Here is a 10,984-nt window from a genome sequence, read left to right on the forward strand (position 1 = left end):
AGAGACAGAGCATGCAGAAAAAAAGTGAGAAATTAGCCAAAGAAGGTAAAAAAGTGGGTATGGAAATAAACATGAATAAAACTGAATTAATGAAGATTAACACACCGAGAGAAATGGGCATACACATAGAAAACCAAGAGCTGAAATCAGTGGAAAGAGTTAATTACCTAGGAAGTATACTGAACACGACAGGAAGAGCAGAGGAGGATATCCAGACACGAATTGGCAAATCACAGACAGCATATTATATGTTAAATAATATATGGAAATCTAATGAAATAAAACTGGACACCAAAGTAAAAATTTTCAATAGAAATATAAAGGAACTATTATACGGATCACAAACTTGGAGAATAACAAAACACAACACTGGAAAGATTCAATCCTTCATCAATAAATGCTTACGAAAAATTCTAAGAATATTTTGGCCCAACAGAATTTCAAACTCAGACTTATGGAAAAAAACGAAGCAAGAACCAATACATAAAGAAATAAGAAAGAGAAGATGGAAATGGTGGGCCATACTCTGCGGAAACCAGACACAGACATAACAAAACAAGCATTGGAATCCCAACCTCCAGGAAAACGGAAACAGGGGAGGCCGATAAATACATGGAAGAAAACAATTATTAAAGAAGCAGAAAACGTCGGCCTAACCTGGAAAGAAGTTAGAGAAAAAGCACAAGATCAGCAAAAATGGAGAATGACAGTAGATACCCTATGTTTCAGTGGGAACGAAGAGGATAAGTAAAAATAAGTAAATAAGGGTCACAAGACAAAACGTTTTCGGATTAGGAAATCCATCATCAGTGTTCTAAAACCCAAAAAATAGCATGCCTGAGCCACCAAAATATGTTGGGTAAAAACCCTTTAAATGTAAAAGAAGATGTTATGTTACATATTTATATAAAATATAAATGATGATCTAGATATGCCTGGATGTTACCCAGGGCAACACAGGACTCTTTCCAGGTGGTTGGATTTTCTTTTGGAGAAAACCTCACATATTGGATTTCAATGGCCAACTGACGAGTTGAGCCCGGGCTGTAATGCTATATAAGTATACAGGGTGTTAGTAAATAAGTATGAAAAATTTTAAGGGCTAATTCTACATGAAAAAATAATGCCGGTTTGCTTTATAAACATATGTCCGCAAATGCTTCGTTTGCGAGATACGGGGTGTTGAAATTTTTATTTCAAACTACCAATTTATTTATTGCTCTAAAACCAGTTGAGGTATGAAAATAAAATTTGGTGTGTTTTAGGAGGTGGTAGCTATGGCGCATTTTTTGACATACAATTAAGAATTTTGTATTCATCATTGGCGCGCATACGGGTAATAGTCTGAATCTTTTTAAAGAAAAAAATAGTACGCCACTGGTATATTTCAAATTAAAAATTATTTTTAAATTCCACGTTTAATTTTTCATAAAAAACTTTTCTTGCCTTTTTTCATATAATGCACCGTTTCTGTGCAGAAAAATAAAACATCTTGGCGCGTATTTTTCATTTCTTAATACATCATCAAGAACTATCCAATATAATAATACGAAACTACAACAATAACAGAAAATATTACAAGATTTTAACTAGGTGCAAAGCTGCAAAAAATGTTTAAAATGATCTCCTTTACAAGTAACAGAAGAATTTTATATTCATCATTGGCGCGCGTACGGGTAATGGTCTAATTTTTTGAAGAAAAAAATAGTACGCCACTGAGATATGTCAAACTAAAAATCATTTTTGAATTCCTAGTTCAATTTACGACAAAAAATCTTTCTTACCTTTTTTTCATACGATGCGCCGTTTTTATACAAAAAAATAAAACATCTTAACACTTACAAAGTATTTGAGGTAGTTTCCATATGCATAGAAACGTAGTGCAAATACTTTGTAAACGTTAAGATTTTTATTTTTTACATAAAAACGCCGCCGCATATGAAAAAAAGGCAAGAAAGATTTTTTGTCGTAAATTGGACCAGAAATTCAAAAATGATTTTTAATTTGACATATATAAGTGGCATACAATTTTTCTCTTAAAAAAATTCAGACCATTACCCCTATGCGCGCCAATCATGAATATAAAATTCTTCTATAAACTCTAAAGGAAGTCTTTTTTAACATTTGTTGTAGCTCTGCACCTAGTTAAAATCTTATTAGTAATATTTTTTGTTATTGTTCCAGTTTAGTATTATTATTGGATATTTCTTGATAATGTATTCAAAAGATTAAAAATACGTGTCAAGATGTTTTATTTTTCTGCATAAAAACGGTGCACCATATGCAAAACAGGCAAGAAAGCTTTTTAATCATAAATTAGACGTGGAATTTAAAAATAATTTTTAATTCGAATTATCTCAGTGGCGTACTATTTTTTTCTTTAAAAAAATTCAGACCATTACCCGTAGGCGCGCTAATGATGAATACAAAATACTTAATTGTATGTCAAAAAATGCGTAATAACTACCTCCTAAAACTCACCAAATTTTATTTTCATAGCTTAACTGGTCTTAGAGCAATAAATAAATTGGCAGTTTGAAATAAAAATTTCAACACCCCGTATCTCGGAAACTAAGCATTTGCGGACATATGTTTATAAAGCAAACCGGCATTAATTTTGCATGTAGAATTAGCTCTTAAAATTTTTCATACTTATTTACTAACACCCTGTATATACATCTCCAAGTATGCGTCAAGTATGCTAGTATGCATCAAGCGAAGTAGAAACAAAGGTGGGTTTGACGAAGAGTGTCAGGCAATAGCAAAAGACCAGACAACAATTTTACAGATAACAGATAGTGTAGAAAATAAGAACAGACAATAATTCGAGAGAAATGGAAAAGTTGTGTGTAGAAAGAACAAGAGATGCCATAATGAGATGAAATTAAAAGAGATTGAAGGAAAGTTCAAAAACAAAGGTGTTAAGTCGTTATATCAAGAAGCAAAGAAGGTTAATGATCCGTTCGAAAAATGACGGAGTGGAAAAAACATTTCTAAGGGCTAAACCAGACGGGCTACTCTGTGAATCCACAGAGTGGCTGCAACAGGCGATTTTCTAGCGCCGGAGACTAGGCTGCGAAGTGGATCGTTTGGAAGGGTGCGGCGTTTAAAGTAATGAGTGAAAAAAATAGTAAGCTTATTTATACGATTAAAAACTTCTTCTTCTTCTTCTTTTTATATAGACATTACTCTGTCTATTTTTCAATGTGCCTCCAGTAAGTTGACAATCTTTTTCGTGGTCTTCCCACTGATCGTCTTCCTATTGGGGAACCGTCTCTCGCCGTCCTTACTACTCTATTTGCTGTCATTCGGCTTATGTGGTCGTTCCATTCTACTCTTCTACTTTTCACAAAGTTATTAATGTTGTCCACCTTGCATCTCCTTCGTATATCTGCACTTCTAGCTCTATCCCACAGCGTCTTACCATCGATTTTTCGCAATGTTTTCATCTCTGCTGTTTCTAGCATTCTTTTTGTCCTTTCTGTATCAGGTCGTGTTTCGGCCGCGTATGTCATTATTGGTCCGATGACTGTTTTGTAAATTCTGCCTTTCACTTCTTTTCCGATGTTTTTATTTCTCCATATTGTTTCATTCAGGCAGCCTGCGGCTCTGTTTGCTTTATTCCCTGATCTTCCACTTCTGTCTCGAGCTTTCCGTAGCTGCATAGTGTGATGCCTAGATATTTAAACTCCATGACTTGTATCATTTGACCCTCCAGCTCTAATTTACACCTTATTAGATCTGCTGTTATAACCATGCATTTAGTGTTTTTTGGGGAAATTAACATGTTAAATTTTCTAGCGGTTATATTAAATTCGTGCAGCATAAGCTGTAAATCATCTTCACTTTGAGAGATTAGTATTGCGTCGTCTGCATAGCAGATGGTTTTAAGTTGTTTTTCTTCCATTTGGTATCCTTTTTTTGTTCTTATTTTTTTTATTGTTTCGTCCATGATCAGGTTGAACAACAGAGGACTCAGGGAATCTCCCTGTCTTATCCCATTGCCAGCTTCAATTGGGTCAGTTAGTTCTTCATCTACTTTTACTTTTATTGTGTTGTTCTGGTAGATATTTTCGATCGTTTTAATTATTCCTAGAGGTACCTCTCTTGCGTACAATAAATGGATAACGTCCTTTAATTTGACCCTGTCAAATGCCTTCTTAAGGTCCACGAAACATAAGTATGCCGGTTTGTTTTATTCTAACGATTTTTATTGAATCTGCCTCATTATAAATATAGCGTCGGTGCATGATCTTCCCGACCTAAAACCTTGTTGTTCTTCTGCTAATGTTATAATTTTATTCAGTTTGTTTGTTATCACTTTCGTCGTTAATTTTAGTGTTGTGTTTAATAAATTAATTCCTCTGTAATTCTCCGGGTCCAATTTTTCTCCCTTTTTGAAGAGAGGTATTAGGATGCTTGATCTCCATTCTTGTGGTATTCCGTTTTGTTCTATTATTTTTTGGATTAGTTTTAATAATTGTTTGGTCAGGTCTTGTCCTCCATACTTTAGGAGTTCATTCGATATTCTGTGCTCTCCTGGTGATTTTCTATTTTTTAATTTCCTTAATGATAAAATAGTCTGATTTAAAACTTGCCGGCTAATAATCTTTTAAAAAGTGTGTTCGTCAAAGTCAGTGTTTGTAATGTCCATAGTTTTAAATATTTTATAAAATTTCTACCCTTTTGAAAAAATACCAATAAACTCCATAAATGGAATTAAGAAGAACCAGACAAAAACAGCTATATCACAGAAAGAAGCACATAAAAAATTAATCAGTACATCTGCTATCCTACAGCCGTAAAATAGTTTACTACAATTTTCAACACAAAAAACACACACACAAATAGTGATTCCCATTACAACTGAGTGAACGAGGTCCTGTTTTTAAGATGATGACATTAAATATATTATGTAAACATGTTAACTTGCAACACTCTTTTAACTGATATTTTATCGTTTTGTTTTCTACAACAAACAATAAAACCTTTTTTTGGCAGAGGATGAGACTATTTAACATAAATAAACAAACAAGATTGTGAGTATTTGTTTTGTTCAGTTCAATGATGGATTCAGACGAGGAAAGTGTTCTTTCTCTGCAGAATGTATAATAAAATGTAAATATAAATAGAGAAAATATTGCTTACCGGATTTATTCTTTTCGATAGGGCTACCTTCTTTAAAATCAGGAAAAAATAATTCAAAGATCTCGTCTCACGCTTTTCCTTTGAAATTCAATTAAATAATTTTAAGAATCAAATTCATTGTACGTGCTCACCGTGTAACTTTCGTCAATATTTGTAGCAGCTACAAGATTAGTCCGTCTGAATGGGTTTTGCCACTAGTGGACGCCACTATCAGTGAGGCTCTTCGACTGTGGCTGGCCAAAGTCGCTCGTCTGGGGTGCGACGTCCACTCCACATAAGAACCCACGGCCAATCATCGGAAGCTGCTTTGTGGAACCACAGAGTAGCGCTGCGGAGTAGTCCGTCTGGTTTGGCCCTAAGAGTTATTCAACGGTGAGGTGGAGCAGTAGATAACTGTACTGTTGGAGAGGATGAGTTAGTTAAAAGGCAGACTACAGAGGAGGAGGTGGTGAGAGCCATACAAAAAATGAAAAATGCCATATGCATAGAAATGATCAAGTTTGGTGGAAATCATCTGCGGGTCTAGGACGTTTCATCGCCGCCAATTCATCGCCGGCCGATTCACCGCCAGTCAGTTAATCGCTAACTGATTTATTTCCGAATTTCCGACCAATTTTCGACAGTTACATTTATTATTTATGTTCAATATTAATTAGGAATTCTAGGAAATGACCAAACCTAACCTAACCCAAACTAACACTACATAAATTTGAACATATTATTTCTACAAAGGCTATTTAACACTACTAATTTGATACTATTTAGTATAAAATTTAGGGGAAGTAGAAATAGAACAGTAAATATAATAATATTTTTCATCTGTTTAGTTGACATGAGTTTTGAACTGAATTTAACGTCGTGTCGAGTTACCTCCCATAATACAAAATCAACTGACTAACTGGCGATGAAACGGACGACAATGAAACGGACGGCGATGAAATGGATTGGCGATGAATTGGCGGCAGCGATGAAACGTCCTATTCCGATCATCTGCAGAGATGATTTCCAGAGATATGTTGCGATACTTTTTCACACTATTAAATCGAGTTATAACTCATATTTTTTGTTGGTTCATTTAGAAGTAGAATAGAATGTAATAAATTGATTTAGACATTTAATAATTTTACTACAGTTTTAACTAATTTCCTAAAATTTAAATAGTATAATTCGAACCAATAGAGATAAGGATAATTTATACTTATTTTTAGTCATTTTTAGAATTCCATTGTTAAGACCCCAAGGTAAATTTACTAATACCAAATAATTTTTATTTATCTATTTTTAACTTAATTATAAATAAACTTATATTTTAAATAGACAGCGTGCATAAAAATTGATACTTAACACACAATGTTAAAGAGAACATCAAAATTAAAAGAAGGGTACGGTAAGGATGTGTTCTCTATCAATTACTATTTAACTTGTACTCGGAAGTTGTTATGCAAGATGAAGTAGACTACATGAGTAGTGGAGCTAGAGAGAATAGCTTGAGGTATGTGTTAATAGAGAGAATATTGAAGAATTGCCGAGAATAATTAAAAAAAATTATGCGACAAATTTACACTTTGCTTAAATATGACTCGAATAAAACCAAGTTAAGAATCTTTACCAAAAACCAAATAATACTATTCAACTTATTATTATCAATTTTATGCGAGATAATAAGAGATAATAAGTGCGTTCGTGAGTATCTGTCGGCAACTAGTCGTTGACAATTCCTAACCTCACTTAATATAAAATAAAATACCGTTAATAGATAAATGTAATACAAGGTATATTTACCTAGTATAATTTAATACCTAATGAGTGATCCTAATATTAATTAAAAGTTTAAAAGTAAGTATTTATCTATTAACGGTATTATTTATATTAGGTGAGGTTAGGAATTGTCAACGACTAGTTGCTAACAGGTACCCGCGAACGCACTTATTATGTCAACAAATTTGAATTTCGTTCAAGAGTAAAGTTCCTTTATATTTCATCATATCGAAAATTGTTATTAAGCAAAATTATTTGATATTAAAAACTATGTCTTAATAAACAATTATATTCTTTTTGCAGTATATACAAAAGAGTAACTTTGATACAGTTTGAATTATGAAGCTCTTTTGTGGCGCGTTTAATTCAAATTTAGCAAATATTATGAAAAAATCTTTTAAACTAAAACGAGAATTTTATTTTGCATCAAAATAAAAATACATTGTCGCGCCACGTAATATTCATATCAGATCTTTTGTAGCTGGAATATTGTATGCGCCACTCATTTTTACGGCGTTTAGCGGTTTTTTATTTTTGTATCAGGAGTTTTCAAAGTTATTTATAAATTAAATGTATAAAGTTGAATGTAATGTTCCTCGATTACACGTTAAGCTTTATAAATGGTCGCCTTTGTTGCATTATCTCCCAAAAATGATCTAGTGTACATCGAATGTACACAAAAAAAAAAGATTTAGTTTTTCAGTTTTAAGCTATACTGAGCGGTGTGTATGTCTGATACTGACGGCTTAAACACCATTTGAAAGCTAAACTCAACACTATTGATTTGGTGTATTTGCGGTTCTCTTGGCTCTTCTTGAACCGAAGATATATACCCCTAATAAATATGCCGTTTTGTACCTATCAAGTCCTATAGCTGGCTTATGGGTGGTCAAAAGTCACAAACTGCACCGGTTCTGAATCGGCCCTGACCCCCTCTTCAAACACAGAAAAAAATTCAGATCGGTTTAACTTTACCGCATACATTTTACATACATAAATATCCACAAACATTTTCTCTTTTTTAAATAGAAATTGAGTCATAATTCTGAGCTCGGTAACTTTTGAATGGTATAACCGATTTTCAAAATTAGACATCCGTTGGAAAGGTAATGATTAGTATGATCAGAATCCGTAAAGGTAGGACTCAAAATTTTCGAAATTTTTGGGAGTTTTGGGGACGAGAACGAAAAACAGACCCTAAATAGGAAGGACCGTAAAATCCACACCCTTGGGCCAAAATGGATAGTTGCCATATCGATGGGTGAGTCTTTTTCTGAACTTTAAGGTGGGATATGGCCTAATTTTAAATTCAGTCAGATTTAGAAAATCGAAAATTTGCTGTATATATAGTGTCGCGTGTAGGGGGTTGTGCGCCACTGGCGAGATCCGCCGTTATCTTGGGAAATTAATATACAATTATTTTGCAAATTTTTCTCCAATTACCGATACCCAACACCATTTTTATTTATTACAAATATGCTAACTATTCCGATCCAATACAAAAAGCATTAACTCTCCATTGTTCATTAGATTGTTAATGTATTTTGTTTTGTGATAATTTGCTTATCATTTTTTATCGGAACGGACGAGTTATCATATTTTTTGTAATAAATAAAAGTGATGTTGGGTGTTGATAATTTGAGAAAAATTTTCAAAATTTTTTTCAACTCGAGGGATATAATAATTGCATATTAAAGCATAGTTTTTAATTCCAAACAACATTTCATAATAAAAAATTTAGATATTGTGAAATATAATGGTACTTTACTTCTTTTTCTTCTTATACTTGTTGTACATCTGTCGATCTGTTAATTCCGACGTTAAAGTATTTCTTGAGAGGTAGACTGACAGCTATCTCTCCATCTTTTTGGTGGTCTCCCCGGTGGACGCTTGTCTGCTGGTTTTCCTTCTAGAGCAGTTCTTGGTAGTCTGTGCTCCTCTATTCTTTTTACATGACTGAACCATTCCCTTCGTCTTTGCCTGCCCCATCTGACTACATCTTGCACGCCAAATTGTTCCCTGATGATGTTGTTTCGTATTCTATCTCTTCTTGTCTTCCCTGCTATTGCTCTTAGTGTCTTCATTTCGGCTGTTCGTAGCATGCTTTTGGTTTTATTGGTGTCTTCTCTTGATTCAATGCCATAGGTCATAACAGGCCTTATGCAAGTTTTATAAATTCTAACTTTACTGTCCATTCTCATATACGAGTTATTCCAGACCACATCTCTCAAAAATCCGGACAAGACAGCGGCCTTGTTAATTTGTACTCTTAGGTCTCTGGCTGGGTCATGATAACTTGATAACTCTACACCTAGATATTTGAACTGGTTTAGCTGTTCTATGGGTTTCCCTCTACCACGAGCTTGCATCTAATTGGGTCTTTCGAAATGGTAATGCATTTTGTTTTCTGCGTGGATATGTTAACGTTGAGTCGTCGATATGCTTGATAGAATCAATAAAGTTGCCTTTGAAGGTCATCCTCGTGCTCTGCAATCAGTGCTGCATCATCCACATAGCACACTATACTGATTCTACTGTGGCCGAGTCTGTATCCTAGTTGTAGTGAGTCCACATCTTCTATTATTTCATCCATTAGCATATTGAATAGAAATGGACTGAGGCTGTCTCCCTGCCTTATTCCTCCTGGTGTTGGTATGTTGGCCGTAGTGGTGTCGTTTGTTTTAATTTGTGTCGTGTTGTTATTGGTCATTTGTTTTATGACTTCAACAATGATTGCCTTTTTTGCTTATTTTTTTTTATTATATCGCTAAGTCTGACTCTGTCAAATGCTTTCGTTAGGTCTACGAAGCAAATATATATGCAGGTTTGTTATAATCTATTGACTTCTCTTTCATTTGTTTTGATGACAAATATTGCGTCCGTCGTCGACCTGTCTTTTCTGAATCCTTGCTGTTCTTCTCTGTTCTTTATCTGTGATTCCAATTTATCCTTGAGTATGCCTGTGAATAACTTCGTTGTCGTATTTAAGAGAGTTATTCCTCTGTAGTTGTCCGGGCATGATCTTTTTCCTTTCTTAAAAATCGGTATTGTGATACTGGTGTGCCGATCTTGTGGTATCTCTGCTCTGTCTAAGATTTTGTTAAAGAATGTTGTGAGACAATTAGTGAGTTTCTGACCGCCGAATTTCAGCAGATCGTTCGGTATTCCATCAGTACCTGGCGATCGTCTATTCTTTAAGATCTTCATTCTCGCTTCAACTTCAGTTTCTTTAGTCAATAATTACTGGCTTTAATCCTCTAATAGAAAGAGTAAGACAACGGCACTTGCTTACTGCCGGTATTACTTCTTGAGATCAAAGCGCCGACAGAGGAGTGATTTTACTGTGGAACCTCTATATACTGTGACAACGATATCGAAGAATTTTACGGTCATATTGATTAAATATTAAAGTATGTTCGAAGGTATGAAATACTTATTATAATAAGTGAAATGAATGCCAAAATAATAGGCAAAGGAAAATCCGAAGATTTGATTGAAAAACATGGACTTCAATCAAAGAGAGAAACTTGGTGGAATTTGTCCAAGAGAAGAAAATGTTAATAAAAAACAAGTTGTAAGCTTCCATGAAGAAAACTATATACCTGGAAGTCGCCTCAAGATACAGAGGGTAAAATCTGAAATCAGATATACATACTGCATATATTATGGTAGAAATAAGACACGAAAATTCTATCAAATTCCAAAGAGATATCCAGATGCTGATGTAGCTTCTGATCACAACCAAGGTACTTCTGAATTTAGGCTAAATCTACGACAACCTAAACAGAGCCAAAATAGAAAAAGCTTTAATATATCCACCCTGATAAACAGGGAAAAAAATTAACGTTGAAACAAGGCTAGATCAAGAACCGCTGTCAGCTAGTCATATAGCTGTGCAGCAAGTGATAACAGAAAAGGTCAGGATGCACCCATCCAACACTATTTTATAAATAAGAAAAGATGAACTCAATATGTTTCCATCTATTGTCAATAATTTATTATTATCGCTACCTCCGCTTTGGCTCTGGAAGATTGTGGTACTCCACTCCCAATTACTTAGTAAATAATTATTTGCCTA

The sequence above is a fragment of the Diabrotica virgifera genome, chromosome 7, assembly GCF_917563875.1.
Source record: "Diabrotica virgifera virgifera chromosome 7, PGI_DIABVI_V3a".
Classification (NCBI taxonomy): domain Eukaryota; kingdom Metazoa; phylum Arthropoda; class Insecta; order Coleoptera; family Chrysomelidae; genus Diabrotica; species Diabrotica virgifera.